General features: G+C 41.5%; 1 protein-coding gene across 10 annotated transcripts in view; it reads right to left on the bottom strand.

The window, feature by feature from the left end:
• Positions 1-21,952, bottom strand: part of spry2 (sprouty RTK signaling antagonist 2) — a 350,030-nt gene that overhangs the window by 68,925 nt on the left and 259,153 nt on the right. The window contains exon 1 of one of the 10 annotated variants that reach the window (XR_003833280.1): positions 10,851-10,932. The exons of the other annotated variants lie outside the window; for them this stretch is intronic. The gene's annotated coding sequence lies outside the window, so the exon portion shown is untranslated. Of the gene's footprint in view, positions 1-10,850; positions 10,933-21,952 lie in introns of those variants that run through there. 10 annotated transcript variants of the gene reach the window in all.

Here is a 21,952-nt window from a genome sequence, read left to right as displayed (position 1 = left end):
GCCGTACGTATTGTTCCTATGCAGGTAAATTGACCTTTTCCACATTTTGGACAGTTTGATGCCACCACGGAAACATTGCCATGAACAAAAAGCACAAACGCTTGTAGAATAATTCACAGCACCTTTCAAGCAGCATAAGTCAATTCATGAGGTTTTTGAGGTCATGTTGACACTAATGCAGATGCATGTTTCATCTGCCCACACAGAGAATAAAAGGTTTAACTCATCGTAACTAAATTAGAGCAAAGAACATGACACATCTCTGTGATACGGAAAGGGATGTTTACTGACAAATATAATTTTTTACCACAGCTTTTCACAGCTAAAATTGTAATGAAATCTAAAGCCTAGTGAATCTGTAAATAGCCAAGACTGAACTGAAATGAACATCCTTGCCAAAATTAGCACTACCCTGAAAGCTCAAAAGAATCCCTGGAGGTTCTTATCATTTTGCATACTCACTGCACAAAAACCCAGACGAAGCACAATGCATTACAAGGCTTTTACATGCAAAGCAGATGTATGTGGCTGCATTCATTTTCAAATTAATCCACAAATTGCTTACATTACTTGAGCAAATGCAGCACGAGGTTGTGATTAATAGCAGGATGATGGCATCACAAGATGGGGGGGATAAGGGGTGGAAGCAATTCTCAGCATGACAGCAGGCGAGCCGTGGCCTCTTCGGATTGAACTGTACGGATGCATAGATACAGCGCAGCCTGCGGGCACGGCTCATGCTCCCTCGCCCCGCCTGATTGACTGGAGAGTCATTGAAGTGAACGAAGACTTGACATTATGTCTGAGAGCGTAACACAGATTGATAATAAGCTCGTCTGTCCTTGCATCCTTCATGCAATACGAACACTTGACTTCCATCTAAAAGGACTCAATTCTGTGCCGACCCTTCACATACGGCAGCGTGGTCAGTGGCCCTACGCGTCCAACTGTGCAGTGCTGCCTCCAGTGGCCGCTGTAATTATGACGGGAGAAAAGGAGGAAGTCAAGTGACGTAGTACTCCCCCTTAAGTAACCTTAAAGCGCTGACATTTTATTGACATGGTTGCAAAATTGCTTCATGGAAATCTGGGGAATGCTTATTGCATCAAATAAGGTAAAAATACAGACGTCTCAGCAGCGGGTTAATGTGCCTTCGATATAAATGGAGCTCTAGAAAGAGAAGGCAGCGCCTCCAATGATTCACAGAGACAAGTGTAAAGTGAAGACAGCCCCGGGGAGAACATAGGGATTACTAGTTAATTCAGCTTTGTGTGAGTTAAATTGGCTGGAAGAGTGTGGCTGTGAAAATGTGCGATTGTGTGTAGATATAGTGCAAGGTTGAGCATGTGTGCATTAAGGGTTAGTGCTGTAGGCCTGCATATGTGGAAAAAAGTCCCCGTGTTGAACTAACAAGCCAAACTGAGGTTAAGAGTCCTGATATGTTCCTTTCCGTGCTGGTAAGTGTTCCTTTACATTGAGAACAAACTGTAAAATCATCATTTATTCATCCTATAAGCTGGTTTTCTTCCCCCACTTGATGTCAGACTGAGGTCCAACTGAACAGTTAAAGCTGGATTGTGAGAATTAGGAGCACTTGGGTAATTACAGCAACCGCTCAGGGATGCTTTTTGATTACTTTAATATGGTGTGAAGTTAAGCAAGCCTCTAAATGTGAAAATAAAGAGTTACTCAAATACAACTACTGCTATAGACAGCTTTTCTCAAACAATGTCATCAGTGAGATGTGAATGCAGAAGGGGGGGGGGGGGGGGGGGGGGGGGGGGGTAGAAAAAACTAAATTACTTATGAAGCTTATGGGTCTATCAACATAAAAAGTAGTTTGTGTGTCTTAAATAGCAGCAATCATAAAAGCCATGAGTGGATAACGTTCATTATGTCAAGAAGAATACCCGCCGTTAGCTAAGAGTGCAACATAAGCTATTAGCTTTAGCAGTTTGCTGCAAAACATAACACATTTACTACAGGATATGCCAACGTTAAACTGGAACACAGTTTAATAAAAGCACAGAAGTGTGGCAGGGTTTTGTTTAGGGACTTTCACATTCAATTTCTAACTACATGTAGAACTAACTGTATGTATAGTTAGCATTAGCATTGCTACTAGCTGGCTTTTAGCACTGGTTATTCCACATTTCCATGCATGGTACGCCACGGCACCACTCGACTCGACCCGCTCTTGTTGGTTTATCATTAGCACAAGTTGTGGATCCTGCACAAACTGCTTTTTTTTTTTTTTAAATAGCCAAGCCACCAGCAAAGGCGGCAGCGCAATTGTTTTATTAACTCGACACAGATTGTTTCACGTGGCAATCAGCAGAGAATCCCATGTACATTAAAGGGGAAGTGGAAAACTAAAATAGAGAAAAGGACCAGGTACCAAAAATGAGTGGAGTAGAGTGGAGCCGAACCATGAAGTGGAAATGAAGCATGACATGCCCAGCTGGGCAAGCTAACATGCCGTGTTTAATTTAAAATGCAAGGACAAGTGCAGCTTCATTTCTAAATACTGAAAATGTCCATAATGAAGCTATCATGTCATATCATATCATTAAAATAAAGAACATGTTAGTCAAAAGCAGTTGTTCCAGCTATTCTTTTTGTTCAAATAAGAGAATTATACAACATCTCCACACTGTACTTTAAAATGAGCTTCTGCTATTCAATTTATTCCACCAAGAAAAATTATTATTTTGGCACAGTACCTGCTACACTCTCTTTTTTACTTCATGGCAGAGACACAGAGTGAGACAGTAAGTGTGGCGAAAGCACAGTCCTTTTTATTAAATAATGAGTCAGGCAGCAGTTGGTAGGGGCCGGGGGACACACATTAGGAGGGAGAGACAGCTTGGGTTACTCAAATCAATCTATTTAGCCACAATGCTAACCCAGTAACATGAACACTGGGACTGTCTTAGACACAGGAACGTTATTCTTTCCTTACACACAACCATCAATCTGGCCACTGCCACACTGATTAAGTGGAATACTCCTTCTCACAGGAGGATCGAACTGCAAAACAAAAGTTAGCTTTGTAAACACGTTTCCTGTGCACCGCTGGATCCTCATGCCGATAATGGTAAACGAAGGCAGAGAGGAAGTTTGATTTGGATCGTACTAGCCAGAATATTATGAAAGTGCAATATATAGGGAGTCATGGCTATGTGGGAACACATGAGAGGAGGCATTAGCTCAGATGGTGATATAGCAATTAGTCATATATGTTACACTTCTAACGCATCTTACTACCAAAATCATTTTGGTATTAGCAACCTGCCGTTATATTCTGAGTTATGTTAAAATATATATATATATACACCTCAGAGCATTAAAGTTTTGAGCCTGACACTTTGCTCACACTATTTAAACACAGTAACAAAGACAATGCTTTCCATATTCCTCCATTCAGTCATGTAATACGTTCATTTTTAGATTGGATAATTACTGAGGCTACTGGTTGTAACTTCTGCCTGTAATACCCTCATTAGATACATGTACCTTTCAATTATAATCTCCACTTCTGAGAGAGTCGGTTCCACCTTAAACTTTCTTTACATACTCTCAGGCTCAGGCAGGGAGAAAATAATAAAATCTCGTGATAGAGAGGCAATTAAATCTTGATCCTGAGATAATGCAATGAATTAAATGCACAGCTGTTCCCATGAGCTACACAGCAGTGTGCCATTATGATTGCATTGACACCTGTCTGCTGTCTGGTAACTGGAACATGCATTTTGACAAAGCATAAACTAATCAAGGGTGTTAAAATGAAACTAAACTGATAGATGAGAGAATGTAAGCGTACTAACCGTGTCATGTTCATATGAACATTTCATTAATCCCGCCTCCCGAACAAATCACCAAAAAAAACATCCTGTGCATATTTAGAAGCTATTAGCATGAAATGTTAATAAGTTTGGGTGCAGAAGGAGTTCGTAGCTAGCATCTAGACGACTCCCATGTATCCATTCCGATGTGTCAGTCAGAATTAAAATCATAATATGAGGGCTAGACCAACCTCTCAGCTACACCCTGAACTTCTAAAATACTAAACTTTTACGAACACAAATGTGCGCAGAGTGAGACCAGCTGCTATGTTACATTCATGGAGGGTCATCAAATATTTAAAAAAAGGCATTTTAAATGTACAGCTTTTGGCATTTAAATCCAAGCTGTCTCTGTGGGACACTCACTGCTCAGCTTAGTTGATAAAATAGCATCAGTTTCAACATATGGTGATAATAAATCTTGGTTTGAGACCTCAATATCATAGTTAGAGATCTTTACACACACACAACAGTTCAATAACTAGGTAACGTCAGCTGCTTTCAGAGTGGGAAAAGGAAAAGGTAACATATCCCCAACATGGGGCCTGATCACTTCAACAGCCAGCATAAACAACACAGAGGTTACTTTTCTCAAGCCAAGCCTCAGTGTGAGGTCCACCTTGAGGACAGCTAGTCGGAAAGAGGCCGCGGCTCTGGACCATCTGTTTCTGTCTATCTCCACTCAACCCCCCCTGAGAAGAGGAGGGCGGGGATTAGGAGATGGATGAGGGAGGTAATGGGATCTTGTCTTCAGCTGACAGCGGTGATATCTCCGCTGCTGGAGAGATGCTTCCACGGTCGCTGCGAGCAGACTTCCCGATCGCTGTCGGAGTTGCTGCAGAGACATTCAGCATTATCCTGCCAGATGCCTCAAGGAGTTTACAAGCGTTGGATGACGGCAAAACCAGGGTCCATTGTTCCCATCGTAGTCTGGGAGTTTGTTCATGCAGCATGGTCTGATCCCTAATGAACTCCATGTCAGGGTTTCTTAGGCCATGAATGTCCTGAGCAGAAAAGTAACTCTGGCCAAGGAGACGCTCGACCATCTGAAGAAGATTCTAGAGGTTGATGAGGTCGGTTCATACATTTGAAAGGAACTCAAAAGTACTTTGATGACCTTTCAAGCCCAAGACCCTTTTAAGATGCTGCTATTGGGGACTTTATTGGTGCTATATGGAGGCAAAACTTCTATAGAGGTTTAATATAAAATAATTGAGGGTTCTTTCTGGGCCAGAGCTCTCAGCTTGGTTGCTTTCTGGCCTCCACCCCCTACGGGGAAGTGAATCCTCTCTGGCCGGTGCTTGGCGATCAAGCACTACACCTGTACCCTGGCACATGCAGCATGTATTCTGAAAATGTGGTACCTCTTCTTTTTCTTTTGGACAATAAAGAAATTCCCTTGCATAGATTCTCCCAGTAGAGGACAGATGTGCCGAGTTGTGAGACAGCAGCAAAGTCCCAAAAGTCAAAAGGAGCTTAGGGTGTAAATAAAGCTCAGCATGACAGTAGACAAAACATTGCCTACGGAGTTTCATCTGTGCTCTAAGATGCACACATAACCCCGAGGACACGACTTCTTTTCCGTCACCCGGGGACCAACAAGACGGTGGCAGTCACACGGGTGAAACTTGAGAGTTTATCTGTGAACTTGTCAAAAAGGTTGACAGTGAGTGCGTCGTCTCTTGCCTGCTTTTTTCACTCCTGATGCTGGCAATACCTTTGGTACGTTTAAAGATATACAAAAAAAAAAAATGGCTGTATTGAGTGTCTCATCACCACGGAAAGTTTGTATTTCCTGGAATGAAACACTTCTTGGCTAAAAGGAACTGACAAATGGAAACTTGAGAGCAACATCTCCGAGTGCTCCTCCATAGAAAGCTGGAAACAGGAAAAAATGTCCTTTCCCCCCTGGTATAACGATTTCACAAACTGTCCGCGGCGGTAAACATGCATGCAATTTGTGAAGATACAAACTTTAAAGGGTATGCAGTACAGGTAAAGTCTAGAAACGAAGACCCAAGATGAAGAAATAATTATCTCACTGATTATCTGACTTGTTTCAATAATTGACCGACAACCCTCTCATTAACACCTGAGAGCCTGTTTCTGGACTTACCCTTTAGTCAAGCCTCAAGCGTTTCTTAGAGTCAGAAGTTGTATCTGAAAATAGAACGATACTTTTTCAGGCATTCTCATCCTTAATGCATCTCAATCCCCTCATGCAAACCACAGATGTTTTAGAAGTTTTTATGACTTTTGCAATGTTTTTTTTTTGTTGTTTTCTTTTACAAACTCCTAAATACCCCTGAGCTGATGCGCCCATCTGTGGTTTGTTTCGTTTCGTAGAGGGGGGAAACAGCTTGCCGAGGCTCAAGACATATACACGGTACACACACAGCATGTTAACACAGATAAATTGAAAGGTTGTGTAAGCTGTGAGAATGTCATGTTGTTGAACTTCTTTTGAAAGACGCTTTAGATATGGCAACCCTCTAGACGATGATGTTTTAAAACCACTATCAATGGAGGTGTATCTACCCATATGGTCTACATGGACTGTAGGCATAGACTGTAAATGTGTCAATATTAAAGACACACGATGTGGGACATTTCAGTTTATGGTGAATGCCATAACAACTAAACAATCAAGCCTTATAAACTTTTAGTTTATGACAAATGTCTTAAAATAGAACTCTATATCTGTACCACTTGTTTTTATTTGTGGGGGTACTTCTGGTATTCTTTCTTTTTTCTAAAAAAAAACAGAAAACTGTAGCGCCATGTAGAAATATAAACCTTTAGTTCCCGCTGGGGGCAATTCATTGCATTTGAGAGTTTGTTCCCAGTGCACATGCTGATGCCTCCTGCAAGACCTCCTGAACTAATTAATTACAAACCCAAACTTGAACTCCTCCCAATGTTGTGAAGCTCAAGAAACTTGTGGAGATGTTCCACCCCAATCTTCCAACATATCGAGTCTTTTAGTGGCAAAAGTTGGATAAAGTCACATAATTTCATATCTGTGTAAAACAAGTGTAAGGCAACAGAGTCCCTCCCTTAAACACTTAATGGATTCCAGGTCTGGGGGAAGCATTTTTGAAGCCCCTGCAGCGCCGCAGATTTACACTGCGCAGAAGAATAACAAGCCTCGGTGAATGCTTGGCTGAGTTGGCAGGAGCAAGAGACAGGGGAATCATCTAAGAGGAAGAGAGCCCTGGGGTATTGAGGAGAAAGAGGCGAGTGAATACGTTTCCACTGCAAAACCAATTAGCAAATGACTCCCCGCACCCTGCTCTTGGAAGCTGAAAAGAGAGAACAGAGAGATAGAAAGGGAATGAGAAATGGTAACACAGCAACACTGTTTGTGTGCGTGCCTGTGTGTGCGTGCCTGTGTGTGCGTGTCTGTGTGTGTGTGTAGGTGGGCGGTGATAGACAGAATTTAAGTGTACTGTTCATGCTGTCTGGTATATGTATGCATGCGTTTGCTTCCTTTCCCAAGCCTCTATTACCCATAAGACACTGATACATGTCCATGCCATTTGAATTCAATCTGCTGCTGTATGGTAAAAAGAAAACAAAGCATGCCCTTGCTTTGACAGTTGCACACCTTATTGGCTTGTACTTCAAATGTTGGCAAAGCATGAATTAATTATTTTTTGAAACAGGTGCATTTAGAGTCAGTGGACACAATCACCAGCTGGAAAATCAATGACAACTAGAATGAGAGCACATCTCTGCCAAGGCCAATGGCGCATTCATGTGCTCCTTGGATGCTCCCATTTCCCAAGTTGGGAAGTCGTTCTTTCGACTTTGGTGTGTTAATGACGCATACATTGTAATGTGGAAACTACATGGACGCTATAGAAGATGCCGTATGTTATTGCTCAGGGCTTTAAAAACAGCACATTGATAGCTGTTTACGACGTTTAGGGACATCCGCGTGAAGTTTCCGAGTAAGGAACATCATTTTCTGATACCACATGAATGCATGACAAATGCCCTATCTCACAGGGAAGCAGAGTTCATGATTCGGAACCTCTACAAGATTTAATGTGTCTCTCCATGGCCCATGCCACATCCTTCTACCAAACAAACATAATCAAAACATAGGCTCCTTGGCAGAGGTAATAAAGAATCTGGTTTGCTGTTAATTGGCGGTCCGTGTCAAAAGCAGAAAAATGGAAAGTGATTTGTGATTTCCAAAGTCATTGAGATTCCTGAATGTTAAAATATTCTGGATAAGTGAAAGCTTTGACCTGCTGGTAGCGCTACTTGAAAAGTTAGTGCATCCAGCAAATGGTTGTCACATTTAACTAAAAGCCTTGAATGTCTGTACGAACTCTGCACCCAAGTGATGGACAGACCAACCCACCAACACTGGTAACTGCTAACAACTCAAGGTAATTTCACAAAAGGTTATGATGAATTGAAAAGACCCATCAGGCATTGTGCCTCTCCCAGTCTTTACCTGGCATACCCAGATGATTCTGCTGCTTCAGTGAACTGAGCTGCTCTTGCCGGCTTTCAGAGCGATTCTGTCAAGTCAAACTGTCTCCAGGATTTATAACACGGCTGTGAAGGTTTCCCTTTAAAATCAGATGATTGACAGGCACCGCGGCAATCAAAAATGGATAGGAAGGAGCTCTGAGTTTGTACCTTGTTGTATAACAGACGCTGTATCCTGCGAGGTAGTTGGGGTTTGATAGCAGGTTCAGGCGGTAAGTGTTCTGACACATATCTACCACACACATGCATCCAGCATATGGTGCTGTGTCTGGGCCTTTTCGATAATTTACACAACAGGTACTATCATCCAAGCCCTCTGATTGGTCAAAAATGTATTCCAGCCCTGCAGATAATTCCCAGAGGAGAGCTGTCCATGCTTTATTGATTACTACTCCAACTGTTGCAGTAACAAGGGAGCTAGTTAGCAGGCATTCTCGCTCTCTCCTTTTCCTGTGTATGACTTTGAAGAGAAACACTTTTAAGGCAGTAAGCAATACACAAAACAGAAACTTATTAGTCTTATCAGCAAAACACCTTTTGCTCATAAAACTGATACAAAGCAAACTCACCATGTTACCACTCGGACCTTTTGTGCCCGTTAGTTTAGCAATGGTGGACAACAAAGGAGCCTCACATTTGCGGAATCTCTTTATATCACAAATGCTACTTCAGAGTAGTCAAACATTTATAAAAATAATCATAAAAAAGGTGGTAATAACGTCAATCAGGACCAGGTTTTCATGAAAGGTGAGTTTCATGCAATGTGAACTTGCAATCTGTGTGAAATTAATGTCTGATTTACTAAGGCAGCAGCGACTGTAATTACGCAGTCAGCGACTGGGACTGCCTACTAATCTCATTTTGTGAGTGAAGGAGAGCCTAATGCACACTGTGGTAGAAACTTCTCAAGGGTGGAGCTATTAACAAGCTCAAGAAAGAAAAGAACATTCAATGATGCTGAAATATAGTAAGTAAGTAGAAAGTAAAACATTTTAAATGGCTGCAACTCAAAAAAAATCGATAACAGGATATACTAAAAGAAACCGCGTTACAGACCAGTGCAGGAGAAGAGAGATGAGTCATACAAAGGAAACGGTGTCAATTAACAGCATGGCTATGGTTTACCAAGGTACCGGCTAGTATCATATCATATTTATTTTCACTGGACGCTACACTCCTTTTGTTCCCAAGAAGCTTCTTTTTTGGTTTCCCAGCACACTGACACTTCTATGGCTAATTACATGTCAGATGATGTCCTCCAAAAGGTACTTCAAACGGCTCTGAGCATTTTCCACACAGAACTGACGCTGGCATATTGCATTAATATTATGCTAATGCAGAATCAACCTCATTTATGGATCTCCTATTACTTAAATGCATGTGCAAAAGGGAAATAAAGTAAGCCCTTTAACAGGTAGATTAACACTAGATCCACTTTTTTGAGTTAATAAATTACACGTGGAGTAACTTAATTACATAAGGAATACAGTCATTCTGTATGAAATCCATTTTTGTGAAGTACGAGGCGACGTCACATTCTCGCGCGAGTCGTTATCCGGCGTTAAAACAACAGTTACATAATGTAACTACAGTTCTATGAATTCTTTACGACTGATAAAGTCAAGCCATTAAAACGTCTGAGAGCTGGCCAAATCGTGATTAGCACTCTGCATCGAGACGACAAACTGCTCCTTTACACAGCGGAGCAGGTGTGTTTAATACGAGGGGTCAGTTTTACCACACAACGTGACAGCGTGGCGTCACCAGGAGCTGTACCCGTCATTAGCGGCGATAGCTCTCAAAATTAACATCACTAGTCTCAAACCCATTAAAGTAAACAAGGTTCACTGGATGAAATTCCCACTCGCTGTTCTTGCCAAGCACCACTTGATGTTTTTGAGAATGCAGAGTACTTGGATGTACGCATGAAAGTCTATTAGGGCTGGGCTGTTAGTTTTACTAATGAACAAATGTTCCTCGCCAGGAGTTGATAGGGGGTAGGTTAGCTGGCGAGGAAGTGTGAGAGGGCTGCTGGTTAGACGCTGAACATTATACAGCAGAAGTGTTGTTAAATGATGGGAAACATGGCAGATCCCAAACCACCTGCAGGCATTGAAGGTGCACCATGCACAGTGCAGTGCTGTGCAGGCAAAGTGTGAAGGAAACTTACAGCTATAGACTCCCAAATTCTAATCGGTTCATTTTTGAGTACAAGTTTCTGCACATGTCTAAGAAATGTCCTCAAGGCTTTCGAGAGTTCACGATAATGGGACGGACGTGAGGTCACGGTGACCTTTGACCACCAAAATACTATCAGTTTAAATACTCAAATACTGTTTAATTGCCGGTTTCATTCTATTTTAGTTTTGCTTAGAGACAGCGATGGGAAACACGACCACATATTACTTAATACAAGGATCAGACTGGTGAATTAAAGCGAGGAACAATCTGTCCTCCATCAGCAACTACTGTCAAGGTGCTTTTGAGTCGGGCACTTACCAGTCTGACTGCTCCTGGGGAACAGCTCGGTGACCGTCGGTACAAGCCTGTGGTTGTTCTCTGCAGCTCCCAAGTGAGAGCGACTGAGAGGAAAGCGGGGCGGTTGAGTAAAAACAGCCTTTAGGAGGCTGTATCTTAAACTAGGGAATGCAATTTTGCTAAATAATTTGGATTTGGATTATTTTGACTCAGCTTTTTTAAACAAAATAGATAATAAAAATAACAGCATCATGGCACAGTAGGTCGTAAAAGTAGGTTAAGTTCCATAATAATAAATATGGAACGAAGCCATATCATTTCCCTTTGTCTGTTTTAAGCTTTGATAACATCATCTCGCTGTGACCTATATTCTGAGTTCATCCCAGCTGTGCGACATCATCTTTTCCTCCTCTCCCCATGTTATTTTTCACATTTCTAATTCACCAGTTTGGGTTATTTGTGTGGAAAATGCAGAGCGCGAGAGACAAATGAGATGGGAAGAGAGAAAGAAGCAGGAGCGGTAAGGAGTAAAGAGATGAGAGGGAGAGATTGCGAGCCAAGGAGGGAGACTTATGGGCTATTTTTAGTCTCCAGCTGTGTGAGTCATTCTGAAGCGGTGTGGAGAAGACCCACTGGCAGAAGTTAGTGGAGTGGGGATTGCAACACGTCGCCTGCGATGCTTTGAAGATCTTCCCTCCTATAGACGAACATGTATTAAATATGTACAGCAGTCTAGCTCGTAATGGAGCAATGGTACTGGATTAGCATAAAGCTCCATGGAAAATTATTCTTAACTGAGCGAGCCTTGATCTGGTGTTCTGAAGTGTGTCGAGCGCGACACGATTTGCATCCGCATCCCTCCTGATCATTTATTAGGCCAAAACAAGTATCTGATGCACGTGAGGGCCGTAAAGAAAATCTACATGTTGGTTTTAATCGACTTATCCCTCTTCAGGATGTAAACATCGGTGTGCATGCAATGTGAAATACTCGCTGCACATGGGCGAAGGTCTCTTGGCAGATAAGAACTTGAAAAGAAAACTCAAAAGGAGCAAAGTTTTGCAGCCTGGGAGAAAGATGCTGTCGAGAGAGGCTGAACTGGAGGTAACAAACACAGGGCTTTTTCGCTTCTAGGTCAGAATTAGTTCCAACTTTCCACCACTGCAGTCTGTACTGTTAAAATCACATTTCTCTGTTTCTGCTACCCATGGACCAACGCAGGCGCAGAGTGCCGGCTGATTAATAACGAGAAAATATGCTTTGAACGCCGGTCTCGCTGCTCTAAAAGGAATAGAGAACGTATATCACTTGTTAAAAGTAGCTGGACACAGTGTGCCGTAAGAAACACTGGTACACAGGTGATGCATTTTACATTCATGGAAACAGAAGTTGCTGAAATCGACCTATTCTCGCAGCTTAAGCTCAAATATGGAAACTGAAGCTTCAAGAAAACTTGATATTTGTATTTACTGGGTCCGAAGTCCGTCAACACCATTTTTGGTGGAGACAGAAATAATTGAACATCTACTGGATTGCCATGAAATTCTGTACAAATATTCAGGGTGCCCGGAGGATGAATCCTGATTACTTTTATTCTTGTCACGACAATCGTTGAAAGGATTACCAGGAAATGTGCGGCGGATATTCATGTCCCCCCTCAGGATGGACGTTCCTTCATATAACAATTGCTAACTTTTCATTCCATCTAGTCCAAATTTCATTTAGTCTAATACTTAAAAAACATACAAAACAAATGCTAATCAGTTTCAATTGTGAGTTCTGCTGAACATGAGCACGTTAGCATCGTCTTTGTGCTGATGCAATAGCTGCTAGCACGGCTGTAGGCTCTTGCTCCAATGTCTTCACCTCATATGTTGTGTTTTGGTGGCAATTTAAAAAATGATTTTGCAATGAAAATGCCTTAAAGTATCAAAAACAATGACCTTAACGTGAACTAAGTTTCCCCAAAACATGCTAATGCAGATGATTGAAAATGTTGCCTCTCCTCCTGCTTCTATTATTTCTCCTCAGTGAGAGGAGAGGAGCGACGGCTGGTAAAAGCCTTGGTGAAAATCCAAATTGGACTCAAACAGGTGAGATAATGAGAGCTGAAGTCAAATTGAAAAGAATGACTCACTCAGTCGCAGGTAAGCAGCCGGTATTAGGAATGATGTGCTGATGTAAAAATGAGTCGGAAACACATTTGAATAACTGGCTTTAATATACCATACAGGCTACCTGTCACTTTAGTGCATGTGGGTTTGATCAGTGGCGTGAGTCACCCCGCACACTGAATACAGTGTGTTCTTTTTTTTTTTAAATGTGTTATGGAACAGACAGATTTTGCAGATTTGCTTCACCTTTAATTGCGTTATCTCCTGCAATTAAATCTTTAAAAGCTTTGCCGTTCAGAATGCCATTTAATTGTCATATAAAAGCCTTAAGTGGACGGCCTCCGTGGTTTAAGGTTTTATTCATTCTTTCTAGCAGCTGACATTATGTTTTTACCCAGACGTGCTTCTGTAACGGCACAATGCTGCGCATACAGTACCTTCATATCGCCGTATACAGTGACATGTTGTAAAGTCATGATGTCTTCCTGCAGTGATATAACTCTACTCTGATCTCCGTTCGCCCAGTTTGATATGCAGGAATCATCGTTTCCTCCTGCAGAGGTTTTTGGCGAACCATAAGAAGCTATACACACGGTGGGGATGATTAAGGTGCCGTTTGAAAGCTCAGCCCATTTGAACTCTGTTCCCCACCGTTCCTTTTCTGAATCATCATCTTATGAGCACAGCTAACGTTCCTTATCTCCCTTACACCTGCCCCCATTTCTGCTTGCTCCCCTCCACCTCCTCCACCACCTCTCTCTCTCTCTCTCTCTCTCTCTCTCTTCATTTTTCTTTACAGCCCCAGATTATATTTCAAGGGAAGATGAGGTAATTGTGTTTCTAACCCCATTGAAGTTAAAACTGCACAAGGGAGGAGGCAATCTCTTCGAAAAAAAAAAAAAAAAAGGTGATTTGTGCCAGAGCGGAAGATCAAGTCTGTGGAGTGGGAGGTTGCTTTAGCGAGGGAGGGGTGCACTTAAAAATGATGCAAAAGCCTCATGTCGAGGTGAATGCATAAATAAAGGGCTGTGTATATTTGATCTTTAAAAAGGTTCAAAGGGGAAACATCAGCATCATTAGGTGACGCTGCGAACATACCGCACGACTTTGATTATCGGATGAAACTCAAGTTCTTTGGAATGGACTGGAACACTCGTCTTTTATCAGGTGTGGTAGTGATTCGTGCGAGTACAGTAGGAATCACACTCCTTTACAAAACTAATTATAGTCACATTGCAGGAACTGGACTCCTATGACTGTCATCAAATCAAACGTTGTAGAAAACGGGGGGGGGGGGGGGACTCCGCTGAAAACGAGACTTTAAAAGCCTCTTCAGTCAGATGAAGCTAAATATACCGCGGGGGAGCTGTATGTGTTTGGCTCCATAGCCGCGGTTCCAAACCTTCTTCGCCTGATGTACTCGGACAGCCCTGTCACATGGGCTCAAGTAGCCTGGAAGAGCCGCGGCACCGGTCACATACATCCCTTACGAATGGATTATACACTGGATGTTACTCAACACTATCAAAGTAGATCATGCTACAATGCGTTTTCTTCTTTATAAGTGACATGGTACACATTTTTGTTTCGCTAGTAATGGATACATTCTGCTTTTAACTGTTAATATGTTTTCTGTTTCTACTGTTTAACAGAAATATGTGGATGTCTTTCAAATAAATCAAATAACAATTTCTATATTTTTAATTGGCTGAGCTTCAGACGCCCCCTAACGACTGGTACGGCAGTCTCCCCCTGGAGCTCTGACGACATCCCAGTATTAAATCAAAGTAGATGTGGCTCGATCAACACAAATATAAACTTTAATGCCAAAGGTAATGTTCTTTTATCGACCCTCTCACTTGTGCTTTTCAACCACTTTCTCGCTGAGCCTCTCGGGGTATTTATCCCACAATCAATTCAAAGACCTCGACTACGCACAGGTGACCTCGAAAACCAATTAGCTTCACCAGCGTGTCATATCACAAGAGGGAATATGTACTCGGTGTCAAAGAAGTCGCATTAAATCCAATGTTGTAAAACAATGAAACTTCCAAAGGGGGGCGCTGCACAACAAAAGAACACGACGATGCTATCGGGTTAAAAAGGGATGTGTTCCCTGTTTTACATCAGGTGGCACAGATTTTAGTTATGAGTGCAAAAAATGTAGCATGGCTCGGCCAGATTACTCAGACTCTTCACTTAGACCTGAACATGAATAATTCACAAAGTCATTAACCTAAGCAATCTGCCTACAGCCCTCTCCTCCAGCCGCTGCAGAAAAAGGCTCTATTTGTGGAGCTCTAACCCAGAATATGTCTAATTACATTTCAGAGGTTTCACAGTTCTCTCCGGGGCAGCGGCGTCCTGCCATGATGATGATGAAGATGACAACAAAGATTTGTTATATAATTCAGTGACGGGATTGTCCTTTTGGGGATGTTACACACATAATGCGCGTGTCATAATATCTGTGGGTTTAATAAAAACCAAATGAATAAAAATATTAATCTCGTCTTTGAAGTTTCCTTCCAGTGCTGGTGAGGAGTGGTTTGTATAGTCTTAAAATATCAATATGAGGCCTTAAATTAAACCCTAACCTCAGTATTCATGTCCATGTGACGCGTGTAAAATATTACACTGTTTAAATTGCACGGCATCACTCATACATGAGCTTTAAGGCATATGCCATTATACAAATTATACATGACTTTTGCTCCCAAAGTTTTTCCGTCAAAATTAATTCATGAACAAATATGCACTGTGCGAAGAAGTTGAGCAGATAATATGAATGTTTCATGACTGATAATCTGGGTACTGCCCTGCACAAAATATTGATGAATGTTCCTCCCCGACTGACAGAAATGACACGCGATAAATCAAAAAATGTCGGAAACAGATAGGAATCAATATGTCAAGTCTGAAATTATACTTTACCCGCCTCTGACATATACTTAATAAGATTGGAGATAATGTCTGAGGAGGCTTGTGAGCGTCAGTGAACTAGTACAGACGAGAAGGGGGGTCACATGAAACTGCTCAACGTGCACACGCGTTCACACGCTGTAGTCATGTACTTTTACTCGACATACTATAACATTGTTTCAGTCACAGATTTCACACAGATGTACGTGCATACAAAGAACCAAGAGCTCCAGTGCAGCTGCCTGCATTTCCACCGCCGTCTGCAACGTTTGGCCAACGGTGCATGTCCATCTTATCCAAATGAGACGGTCAATATCTTTTCCTTTTGGTTTCGCACCGATACAGACATAAATCAGTGACATGTTTCGCAGAGCTGAGCACAAAGACTGTAAGCAGGAAGGGAAGTAAGGGAAACTGCTAGCCTAGGGAGTTTTACAAATGTCAATCAGCAGTATTTTATATATTTTAAATACCTTTTGAGCAATTACATCGAACTGGCCGTTTCTTAATTTCAAATGATGCAACGTTTTTAATACTGCTCACTTAAATCCACCAGATAGTGTTTGGGCAGATTAATACATTATTGAGTTCAAGCCATTCACCAAAAACATCCAGCGATGTTGCATGGCTCGAAGTGGACGTCGACATCATCTTTTCTGTAATTAATAAACAAGAAAGGAGGTTTGAAGTCATGTTTTTGTTATGCACTGCAGGCTTTACACTGACTTCATCTTGCGTCCTCTGACCCAGACATTGCACTCTCTGCTTAAAATGCTATAGATCATATTCCTCAGATACAGCAAAAGATGTCTGACAAAGCCGTTCTGACGACACACACACATACACACACATCAGACATTTGAACTCTGGTATATCCTCTGACGCATTCAAAGCGGATTACAAAGCTGCAGCCAGGTGTCTGGTGTGAACTTCACCTGCAGTTTTGTGCAGCGTAAACCTCTGTAGGCAGCGCTCCTGAAAGGACACGGATAGTGAGAGTTGAGATGGTGAGAATTATGTAAAAGTTGTTTAAACTGCCCGATCAAAAGCTATTTGGGGCTAATCTCGAAACATTCATGCCTTAAACCCCCAACAGGAAGCACTTAGTGAGACCGCTGGGGAGGTGAAAATGACTCACACTTTCTTTTACAGCTGCTCTGGAGATTTGAACCGCTGACCTTGTGGGCACAACGATGCTTATCCAATGTTTAGGGGAGTAAAGTGCAAGTGTGTACAAACTGAACTTGTCAGAAAATATTTAAAAACGTTGCAGTCCGAGGCAACTCAAAATGTGCAGGACTTTTGAGTCATTATCAGGATCTATAGACAGATTTTAAACATCCAGATGTATCTATAATGTATTGAGTGTGATTATAGACAAAAGCAACACATTATAATCTACACTTCCCTCATTGTTGCCCATGATTTGAACTTTGCATCAAGCTTTTAATAACATCTTTTCAGAAAGTGTCATTGAATATGCATGGCTTTTAAACTACGCTCACACCACGTGCATTGTGTGCTTTATTTCCCAGCATAAATTAGTATATACATGCATACATACATATACGGTATATCTACATGAAAAGAGATCTCATCCCAACTTGTGTTTGTGCTTCTTTCATTGAAAGTCTATTTACGCCGTTGTAACTCACTGAACATATTAATAATTCAAAGTTCCTTTTAAAAGAGCGTCAGTCTACAAACATGCATGAGATCATGTGTGAAAGCACTATCAGCCCTTTAACTGGTTATCTCAGCTTGTTGCTACATGATGTATAATACATAGGATTCTGTTACCATGAAGACGTAATGCTTTATGTATGAATGATCTATGAGGACAGTCTGCATTGCAAACATTGCTTTGAAAAGCTCACATTGTGTGTGTGTGTGTGTGTGTGTGCAAAATACCCCTATGCACTTAGCATCTAATGACAATGTCACAGAAACATGTTGATGCTAAACACAACTAATTATAAAAAAAAGTCTGAAGGCCAAAAAGAAAAACATAATCTCTATGATGCCTCAGGTGTTATGACAACAGCTGGTTCATCCAACACACAGCAGCAAAACATTTATGATATGTTCCGTACGAGGAACACGACGTTGCTGCATGAACATACTATAGATGTCATGGCTAACACAGGGAGGGGCTCTTATTGTCAGCAGGACTGCAGTGTGTTCTGCAAATGTGCAAAACTGTGGATTACTAAACTCAAGCCCATAAATCCAATTTATAATGTTGATTCAAAAACACACGACCTTTAGCTCGCCGAGACTCTCTGTGCACACGGATGACATTGCTCCAGCCCGCTCTTTGCTTCGCAGGAGGCTGCGCACCGTCGACGTTTCAATTTGTGCTGTCCCAGAAATGTCAGGTTAATTTTTTTCCGGAGTGATGGAATTGTTGAAATGCTGCTATGGTCATAAAAGCGTCCTCTATCTCTAACCACGCCTTCTTCTTTCCGCCCCGTACGGGTTCCTCTCCAGGCTGTTACCTGTATTATCTTAACACTGCCACGGCTCTTGCTTTTCAATTATGATAAAACTTTTTTGTATCGTAGGGAAACAATAAAAAATACTTTTTGTGCTGACCAACGTAGAAACACAATAGCAATACGGAAGGTAACATATTTTAAAGAAGGAAGAACCTCCACACTTAGATGGATTGATAGTTTATTGGTTTGTTGTAATGCTGCCAGTTACTTAAAAGGGATTTATTGCTCAATGCTATTAAGTGCGAGTCCTGACCCTAAAAAAAGAGCCTCTTCATCGCATTAACTTAGTAGAAAATGTACATTATAATCTGTATATGATTAAAGGACAATGACCAATATGAAGAACTTTTATTTTGAAAATCTTCTTTGATAAGGAACTCAAGTGGTAACAGAAAAGATATCCTCCAGACATGTTTTACCATATATTTAAATACTCTGCTTTGAATAATACTTTGATTGAATTTTTCCATTACATAGGCGCATGTTAAACTCATGCTCATGCATACTAACTTTAATGTGGGTGCAGAGAAACTTACCCCCTCGGATTGAATGAACATGCGTCATTCTACCCAGCTGAAGTAATCAGCAGAGCAACATTTTTTTTCGAGAGGTGGACTTTAATGATGTGTTTAGAGTCGCTGTAGATCAAGGCTGAGAACGGTGTGTAGGCTGAAAACAAGTCGTTTTATTGAACAGCATTGGTCCCCATTACCAAGGCAGCCATGTCCACCTGCCATGTTTGGAACGGCTTAGTCATCACAGATGAAACAGAGTTTTGCAGCCATTAGCTGAAGAACATGGAAGTGTTTGGGTCAGTGCAACATAAAAGCGAAAGAATATAAAACCCTTTCTGTGGCGCATGGAACTAGCTAGTGAGTAACAAATAAAGCACGTCTGAATTAAGCCAGCCTAAAATGATTGAAGACAAAAGGAAAACACATTAAGAGAGTCTGAACACTGAAATTTTAGGTTCTGAAAACTGAGATTAGCTCTACTGCATCCTGGGTGGTGACATTGGATTCTAAGACTAGATCATGTCACTGTCACTGTTAAGAACATGATGCACCTGCTAAAAAGTGAAACCTCACTTTAACCAGCAGGCGGGGGCTCGAGTGGAGCTACAAAGTGCCAAACTGTGGCTGCACTTGGCCGCCAAGAGGAGCGGATGCATCCTCCACCTCTCCCGCACCGCTACTTTAGGCCACTATCGCAAGTAATGAATTCCATTTTGTAATTGCACATTACTGAAACCCCTACCAAGGTAGAGGTCAGTGTTCTGTCATTTCTACAGGCCATTATCATATTCCTTACAAAATGTATTTTACTGCATTAAAAGCTTATTCTGTGAAGCTGACATCTCTAATATTCTGTGCGAGTTCACCGTGCTTTAGATTTCAGTTTCAATGCAACTGATAACGAGGAAGCCTTCAACCATGTCCCCTTCATAGACATCAAGTCACAAACTCTTAGAGGAATCACTAAAGCACTTTCCATTAGCAAACTGAATATTCACTTGCAGAAACCAAGGTCATCACGTCAGCATAACGAGGACATCAGTGCCTACCTGTCAGTAAGGGAACTAATAGCAGCAGTTTGGCCTTTGGGCTCCATCTACCACTTGTGTTATTTTACACAAGTGGTGTCACAGCTGGATTTCCAACCGTTGTTAGTCTAAATCGTTAGAGAAAACAAACCTTAGGACACATTCGGGTCAGCCTCTGTACCACTAGCTTCTGTGCTGTAACTAAATTAAATCCTCAAACGCTCTTTCTAGAGCTCCAGCTTATTAGCACTCTTCAAACAGCAGAAATATTGAATAAAAAGTCAGATTTATAAATGTTTTACTTCCCTTTCAAGAGGTATGGAGAGTACGCTATGTTCTAAGGCTGGAAGTATAATTATTTACATTATTCCAAATGTTAATGGTATTTTTGAAAGCTTTCCTTTCTTCAGGAACATAACCCGGGAGTTCTGGCTTCACTTCGGCTCTCTATTATTTCAGTTTCCTGTAGATGGTGCAAGTTGGTCTCCCTGATGAGCTTCAGTGTGCTTAAGTATGACGTGTTAGCTTTAGTGACCTACAAGCTGGTTTCATCAGGTGCTTCACATCTAAAAAAAATAATAATCAGCTCATGTTTATCTGAAGCCGGTCCCTTAAGCCAACAGACAAATGTTATCAGCATCCGATTAACATGCTAAACGTATCCGGTATCCGTAACTTATTAATATGCTAAATATATCTGCATGCTATGACAGAGAGACACAGCTCTGCGGGCAATGTAGCTCATTATATCTGACTGCGACACGGTGCACTCTTGAATACCTCACTAATGTTTGCTCATCAAGCTGACCTGCAGGGCATGCTGCTGCTCTTAGATCCACAGTGAGATACACAGTGGGACAAACTGTTGTCCCCATTGGTGCTATTAAGTCCCCTTTGAAAGGACGCTGTGGTAGGCTTTATGGTGGCGTTATCTGCAGCACGCGTCGATGAACGCACACAGATGCATGGTGTCTGAAAACACATGTTCATACTTGTAATTAGTGCACATATGCTTATTAACAGGTAGTGTTCAGTTAGCTTGTGTAAGGTTGGTGACTGAAAGTAGCTAAAAGCTCCTTTTTTTTAAAGCCACCTTAATTCGCCCCTTTAACGTCTGTGAACAGTGAAGCTTGGTAAACTCATCAAGTTTGTGTAAATTTGACACAATAAAGCCGGGTTGAGAATTCTCACGCATTTTAGACAAAAAACACGGATTACTGCTGTTTGGGAAACAACAACATAACAGTGTGTGCAACCAACCTAAGCCTTCGTCTAACATCGGAGAAGCACTCGACACACATGCTGAAGAACAGAAGGCCCACGAGAAGGATGCAGCGAAGACATGGTGCTGGATGTCTTGTGCTCTCTTTTTATTGTTATTATATATGATGTATATATGCAATTTTGTGTATACATTCATGGCCCCCAGAGGATGAATCTCAGTGACATCCCATCACTTGTCCTCTAGCACCACGACAAGACTCGACAACTGTTCATGTCCCCAACAAAATACATTTTAAAAACTTCGGTTATCCCTCAACTCTTAAAGGTCTAATGCAGGAAGACCGCTTCACCAATTGCTTCCCAAATATCCAACAGTGGAATTAAAAAAAAAAGTCATGCTCCTATCCTCCCACCTCTTCCTTTTAACTTCAAAATGGATGAACAACAAGCGGAAATGGAGAAGCCTTCACAGTTGTGCGTACAATGAGGAGCGGTTTTTTTTACGAGCCATCAAATCAACTGCAGTATCGTCATCACGTCTAATTTTCTGCTTCACTAATCAGATCTGTGAAAAAAAAAGAAAGCCGATCTTGTGTTGCAACAATACTTAGATTAGGTTTATAGCTAGGTACGTATATAGAAGGTGCTTAGCAAAGCCATGCCTCATTTCTTCCCCGTGATATATCACACGAGCAGATTCAGAGTAATCACAACATTTCAGTTCTCTGCCTCACAATTGATCATTTAAAGAAAAACCAAATGCATGTGTACACGGGATTTACACATACTTATAGCCATGATTCATTTACTGCTCAGTAATAG

Source organism: Cottoperca gobio, chromosome 2 (genome assembly GCF_900634415.1).
Source record: "Cottoperca gobio chromosome 2, fCotGob3.1, whole genome shotgun sequence".
NCBI classification, from domain to species: domain Eukaryota; kingdom Metazoa; phylum Chordata; class Actinopteri; order Perciformes; family Bovichtidae; genus Cottoperca; species Cottoperca gobio.
Note: the sequence above shows the minus strand (reverse complement) of the source record. Positions and strands in the feature narration are given on the sequence as shown.